We start from the raw sequence: 7446 nt of genomic DNA, 5'->3' as shown, positions 1-7446 counted from the left end.
CCAAAGTGCTGATTTTCTACTCAAGACCCCATACCCGGGTCTTCCTTTCTTAGACAGGCTTCATGTTTCTCCTGCTCTGGGCACCATCCCAGCTTGTTTTGAACTGTTGCAACTGCCTCCCCTCTCTGCTCCAATTTTCTGAAAGCCCAGGACACCTCGCCCCAAAATCTAAGTGTCGCCAGATGCTAGCAGGATTAACTCCAACAGCTCTCCATAACGTGGGATATGGAATTTGAGGTCAGGCATAACTTGGACTTCTCCACTTTGGCATGGGGCATTTCTTTCTCTTTTGGCCTGTCTCCAGCCCAGGCCGAGTAGTTACAAGCGGCCCCCATGTGTGGATGACTGAACCAGAAATGAGTCACTTAAGTCCTTCCAGGATGTGGAACGCGATGAGCGGGTGGGCTTCTTAAAGCATTTGCATCAGTCTGTTCCGCCTGGTCGGAAGAGGGTTCCAGCTGCTCTCTACTGGGCTGGCTCCTTTCCATTACTCAGATCTCAGCTCAGAGCTTCCTCTGTGGGAAACCACCCTCGAAGGTAAGCTCAGTGACGGTAGGTATTTCTGTGTTTTGTTCCCAGTCCTGGCACATGGCAGGCACTCCATAAATATTTGCCGAGCTACTATAATAAAGCAGCGTCTGTAAAAAGGACTGGGTTGCACAATTTCTGCCATTTTGCATTGGGCAAGAAATGAACTGAGGAGTGAACAAAGGAGAAAGGAGAAGCAAGCAAGAGAAGGGAGGAAAAGAGTTTGTTGCAGGACACAGGACGAACAGATATTCTGAGGGAAAATAGGCCTGTTCCTCCACTTTCCCTGATTTGGAAAAAAAATTTCTGCTGTAATTAAAGCAAAAACCAAACTTTAACTTACAGAAAAAAGGATGTTTTTGAAAAAAAAAAACAAAACAGAAAAGTGGACAATCTCCTCTCTCCCCTCCCCCATCCCATATCCCTCCATCCCTTATTTCTTCATGTTCCTTTTCTGCCTTCCCTTCTCACTTTCCGGTTTTCATCATCAAAATAAAAAACAGATGAAAAAAAAAAAATGGGTAGGCAGGTGCCAACCTTCATTGCAAATTAGACAATTCCTCAGTTTAAAAAAATCATCCTAAATGGGATCCAAATTCAAGGGACACCATTTTGTCTGAAAGTCAAAAAGCAGTCCCTTCTAAAGTGCACATGTGGTTCCTAAGGCTTTTTGGTTGCTCTTAGGTGTTTTGTTCACAACTGAGCCAATTACCCATCATGGCAGAAACAGTCACTTTATGAAGGGCTCTCCCGGCTTCAGAACTCTGTTGTGCAATGATTCTTGGTTTCTTTTGTCAAACTGGATATTCTGCTTCCTTTGCCAACTGAAATGAAGTGGAGGTGTTACATCACGGCTCTCATATGAATAGTTTCCACACTTGTTTTTCTTTCTCCTTTCTTACCCCCTTTTTAACGCATGTAAGCAGACAAATTACAGCTGTGAAAGTGAGGGACTGAGGCAGCTTGCTAGCACCCCAAGGCTGAGTGCTGCTGCTGCTGCTGCTGTGTGAACGTTTCCAGGACAGCGGGCGGGTATCAGTCACGTGATTGCCTGGGCTGCGCAACCTTCCTCGGCTGAAATAACATCACTGGAGTGAATTAATTACTCTGGACCTTTGCAGAGTAATTAAATTGTTAGCTCTTTTTACTCCTTCCACCCTCCATCTGACCAGTGTTATTTTTCTAATGGCTTTGGTTTTATGCTGAAGAGGAGCCTGTCCCGGTTCTTTCCAGCCCTGGAAGGTGCCATAAAAATCAAAGCTCTTGGATGTGAAGTCATTACCATTGGAGAAGTTTTCATTTTTCCTTCTTATTGAAATTCTACAATGCTCTAGACCTCTGTACGCGTCTCATGCCCTCCTCTCTGCTCTTCTCCCCCTGCTCCTTGCCCATTTAAACCATTTCAGGTGATTCCTCCTGAGGAAATTTTCCTTTGCCTTCCCTCTCTCAATTCAGGAAATAGCTCCTTCCTGTCTTCCCCTACCCTACCTTGTATATCCTCCTATTAGAACCTTTTCACATGACTCCTTCCTGTCTTCCCTACTCTATCTTGTATATCCTATTGTTAGAACCTTTTCCACATGATATATTCATTATTTTTAGATGAAAGTTTTATGAAGGCAGAAACTACGTTTCTCTATGCTTGTTTCACCAGCATTTGCCATAGTCTGGGCAAATAATAAGCCCTCAACAATATGCTGGTGCCCTTTCTCCTTCCCTCCTCGGTATTAATCCTTGTCTCTACGTACATTTTCAATCTGAAATGATTGAATTTTTATCAACTTTAGATTTATAAGCTTTAAAGATATACATAACTTTAAAGTATACATAAATTTAAAATTGTTATATCTCCCTGATTAATTAAAACTTTTACCGACACATGGTGACTCATCTTATCCTTCCTAATGCTTTTTTGTCTTAAACTCGTTTGTCTGATATTAATAAGAACTTCATTAGCTGTCTTTTGGTTAGTATTTGCTCAGTCTACCCTTTCTAATACTTCTACTTTCTGACTCTTCTGTCCTTACAATTTAGCAAGTCACTTACAGAAATCATTTATCTTGAGTTCTGATATTTCTTTCAATCTAATATTCTCTGTCTTTATAGTAGGCTAGTTTAATCCATTTACATTTATCATGATTACTGACATTTGGATTTATTTCTATAATCTCATTTTGTGCTTCCTGTCTCTATTGCTTTTTCTAAATTTCCTTTTTCCCACTTTTTCTAATGTAATAAACACAAATTTTGTGATTCTGCCTTTTTAATAAGCAACTTTGTCATGTTTACTCACGTGGTTTAATTGAACTAGCCAGTTTCAGTCTTCTTAAAGTTTCTGGTTTTAATTAGGTACCTGAGAAGACTCTAAAGGATATTTGTAACTACTCATTGCAGCATTAAGAAAGAAGTAAAGCAGAAGGGAGCTGTGGTTGTTAGATTCAGTTGTCAACTTGGCCAGGTGAAGGCACGTATTTCTGTTGCTGTGGACATGAGCCAATGGTACATGAACTTTATCTGTTGCTGATTACATTTGCAGTCGGCTAGGAGGCGTGCCTGCTGCAATAAATGACATTTGACTTAATTGGCTGGTGCTTAATGAGAGAGCACAATGTAGCACAGCCCAAGCAGCTCAGCATACCTCATCTCAGCACTTGCAGCTTAGCCCAGGCCTTTGGAGATGCAGAAAGAAATCACCCCAGGGAAAGTTGTTGGAACCCAGAGGCCTGGAGAGAAGACCAGCAGAGACCATCCTGTGCCTTCCCACGTAAGAAAGAACCTCAGTGGAAAGTTGGCTGCCTTTCCTCTGAAGAACTAACAAAATAAATCCTCTTTCATTAAAAGCCAATCCGTCTCTGGTGTGTTGTATTCCGGCAGTTAGCAAACTAGAACAGGAGCCTTGGAGAAAAACTTTATTTCTCAACAGGTCTCATTGAGGACAAGGGCAGTTGAACAATCAAGTAGCTAGTTCTCAAAAGAAAGAGCCACTGTGATGTGTCATGCTGGATATGGAGAGATGGAATCTGTGTAACGCATCTGTTCCCAATATGAGGGTGACAGCTAAGGGGCATGTCCTTTTGAGTGTGACATGCCAGTTTTGCCACGTGCTGGGTGGCTGCATTGTGAAGTAACTTTCCCATGATTAGGCTCTGGTCAAACTACTGCAAAGTGCTCATTCCTTCAGGTGCCCGCATGGCTTTTGACTTCATCTTGGCTAGAAATCAACCCTAAACAGACACAAAAGGGAGGAATTAAACTGTGCAGCAGGACCCAGTTACAAACTGGACTGCCTGATGATGCAGAGTATGCTTATATCATGTTTTAAATTTATTTCAACAAAGATTAGCATTTAAATAAAAATACATAGTTTTAACATACGGAGAATTTTGTTTTGTGTTTTCTTTCTTTGATGGTTCTTTTCTGGAAAATCCAGTTTACAGCATAATCATTAATAGCCTGGAATCTGGGGTTTCAGGCAAACTGGGAGTTGAACCTCGCTTCTTGCATGTACCAACTGTGTGATCTAAAGCAAGTTACTCAATTCTGTTAAACCTCAGCCTCCTCCCATTCAAAGCAAGATACTGATAAATCTACTCACAGGGTGGTCATGAGAATTTGATCAAGGAAAACAATGAAAGCTTTGGCTTAAAGTAAGTACTCAAAAAAAAAAGAGCAGTGGCTGTTAGAGTGATTATTTTTTGTAACTAAGGAGCTTCTTGGAGGTATTCCTTCTTGGACCCCCTGTCTCTAGGATGGAGAGAGATGAAGCACAGGGTCTTGGGAGGGAGCTGGGAGGGGGGTGAGTATTGCTCTCTTTGCCTTGGGGGTTAATAGGCTGAGTACAGGGAAGCCCCTTCTCATTTACTACACCCCGTGGAGACCAGGCGTGTGACTTATTCTGCCTCTGTGCCATGGAAACCAGCAGATATCAGTGTTGGTAAACCTGTCGCTTCTGCAGGCCAGAACTCAAAGTATGTTCTCCTCTCCAAACCCTGGTAGCCAACTATTGAGAATCACAGCACTGCCAACCCTCTCATATTCAGGAATCTCTACTTCCAGGGCAACCTGTCCTGTCATGCTGAGTTAGAATTGGAAATGTATTTTCCTATATGAACATGTGATTATTTGTAGGTGATATTGAAACTGCCACTTACCAACCCCATTTCCACTTGCTGGGTTAGAAAGTTTTCATTTCATATGTTTGCACTCCCACCCCCTCATGTTTATTCAGAAGAAGTTTTCTCCATGGCAAGCAAAGTTACCATTTCCTTTCCTTTTGTGGCACCTGCTAAGGCTGGTTCTGACGGGTTCTAGCTACTGAGCGTGCTAAGCCTCCATTTTAAGACCAAGTATGATTTGCAACAGAGCATGCTCCGCTAAAGCCTGCCCCTTAAACCCACCTTCCCCCAAGTGGATTAGCCCACATCACCTCACCCCATCCTTAGCCACGCCCTTTAGCCAGCTTGCCCCCGACAGTATTAAAAAAACAATAAGGCAGACCTCATTTTGCTCCGGGAGACTGATCTGAGATTTTTCCTCTGGTCTCCTCGCTGCTCGACTACACAATCAGCTCTTTCTCTTTTTGAAACCCTGGAGTAACGGCATTGACCTCTGCGTGCATCAGGCAACAAGTCCAATTTTGGCGGTAACAGTACATAGTGGGTCTCTGTCCTATTAACAGCAGGACCTGGCCTGAAATCCTGCCCCCAGTAAAACACGTGGTTTTCTATGGATAAATGTATTCTCATTTCCAAATAAATGATTTACAAATGAAAATTTTAAATATAAGCTTCTAGGAAAATGGGGCTATAATTTTTCACCTTTTTAGTCCAGGAAGTTGAAAGAAAATTCTGCAGACCTTTCAAAGTGTAGGAACAGTTGAGCTCTGTGCATTTTTCTCAAATGGGGCTTTGCCAGGAGAGAAGACCAGCTGTCTTCTGCAAGGAGCAACCCTGTTTCCTAAGCGACCACTGAAGATGGGGCATTGAATTCAGTTTGGTCCCAAAGCCAGCTCTGGCCCTTGCTATATCTGGATGCCTCATTATTCCTTGCAGAGTCCTTCTCAGAGGGGAGAAGACCACCTTCTTTCCCAGAGCTTTCTGGAACCTTCTGAGTTATTGCCTAGCAGGGTCCTCTATGTCCACACTCCCTCGCCCTAAATTGGCCTGGCTCTAAGTACCTCTCCAAACTCCCTCTGCCAAGTCCTTCTCTAACCATTTGTCATCCTCATCTCTGGGGCTTGACTGCACTGAGCCTGGTTCTCCCACCAATCAGTCAGTCGACAGGTAGATGCTAAGAGGCCAAAATTATTTGGGATTCCTCTAGGTTCTATGAGAGCACAGAAGAGAAAAAGATCAGGTCTCTCTCAAGGAATCTGCGAACTCGTTCTGGGAATGAGTCCTAGGCAATAAAATACAGAATCCAAGTCAGCCAGCCCTGGTCTGAATCCCAGGTCTTACCATTTCTTAGCTATGTGCTTTGGATCTCAGTTTTTCTCTCTGTAAAACGGGGATGACAAAAGTCATTATCTCATAGGGTGGCTGTAAGATAAAGCACTTAGGAGGGCCTGGCACCTATTAAGTGCAAATGTTAGCTATTGTGTAGACCAGTTTGGGCTGTTTTGGAACCTAATAACACCTCTCTCAACGCCCCCTCCCTCCCAGTCATCTCAGACCTGGGGGAGGAAAGACAACTTTGTGGGTCTCAGGAATGAAGAGGAACCAGCAGGCGGAAAGAGAAGGGCTTTGGGGATGCATCAAGGCACTGCTGCTGGCTTCTGGTGTCAGCTTGGTTCTGCACCAGGCACTTTGCTGGCCTGGAAACAAAACATTTGGAAGGTCTTCTGCCTTTGCAGAATTTGTCAGCTAGTTGGGGATTCAAGATCTACACACAAGACGGAGATATTTGTATTATTTGTAAATAATAATGAAGTGGCACATTAACCAATAAGAACACATTAATAAGGTAGAAGCTCGGGACACCCATGATAAATATTTTGGGCAAGAAGTGCCTATCGATATGTCTAAATTCCGGACTTCTGGGTGAACATGTCCAGATATGTTAAGACCACCCATGACTTTTGGGATCACAGCACAGAGGCCCTTTCTCAGCCTGGAGCCTGGCCTCTGCATTCCCCGGGGCTGGGTTTCTCTCCCTGGACAAAGCGTGGCCTGAAGCCGTGGTGAAACGTAATTCAGAATCTTGCCTGTGGGTCTCAGCGATTGTGAATGAAAGGCTGGAGGGATTCCCTAGGAAGCCCCATGTCTGCGCTCATGTTTTAAAGCAGGGCCTGGGGAGGTGATGAATGGTGAAAGGTCTCCCTGTAAAAGCCTGGTTGGCTGTAGGTGATGCTCACTTGGCCTTTTGCTGAGGATGCTCTTTACTCCCCAGGTTTAACGACAGGCTGGCCTTCTGGGAGTGCTGCCACAAAAGGGAGTCGGGTGCTCGCTTTGGCAGCACATACACTAAAATTGGAGTGATACAGAGAAGATTAGCATGGCCCCTGCACAAGGATGACATGCAAATTCATGAAGCGATCCATATTAAAAATAAATAAATAAATAAAAAGGGAGTCAGGTAGAGGTCACCACGGGAAGGTCACCAGGGGCTTCGTCCCGAGCAGGGTCGCTCCAGCCAGCACGGCCAGGGCAGGTCCCCTGAGCTTGGGACTTGGGTGTGAGAAATGGAAGATTGTGAACTAGACACCGATTGCTGCTTCTGACCTTGGCACAAATGTTTGTGTTCAGAGCAGCCACAGTTTCTTTGCTTCGTTCTCTTGGTTGATGATCAGACCATGAGGCCAAAAAAGCAAAAACAAAATGAAAAGCAGGGTTGTGAGTCTAAAAAAAATCATTTTAGAATTTGGAGGTGCCGTAGGAATGTTCTGCAGGTGAGAAGATCTGAAGCCCGGAGGAGAAATGA

General features: G+C 44.0%; 1 non-coding gene across 1 annotated transcript; it reads left to right on the top strand.

Annotated features, from left to right (window-relative positions):
- Positions 1-6965: 6965 nt before the first annotated feature.
- LOC143678422 (U6 spliceosomal RNA) lies at positions 6966-7072 on the top strand. The gene has a single exon (XR_013173233.1). It is a non-coding gene; the product is annotated as a U6 spliceosomal RNA (small nuclear RNA).
- Positions 7073-7446: the final 374 nt, after the last annotated feature.

This window comes from Tamandua tetradactyla, chromosome 3 (assembly GCF_023851605.1).
Source record: "Tamandua tetradactyla isolate mTamTet1 chromosome 3, mTamTet1.pri, whole genome shotgun sequence".
In the NCBI taxonomy this organism is placed as follows: domain Eukaryota; kingdom Metazoa; phylum Chordata; class Mammalia; order Pilosa; family Myrmecophagidae; genus Tamandua; species Tamandua tetradactyla.
Note: the sequence above shows the minus strand (reverse complement) of the source record. Positions and strands in the feature narration are given on the sequence as shown.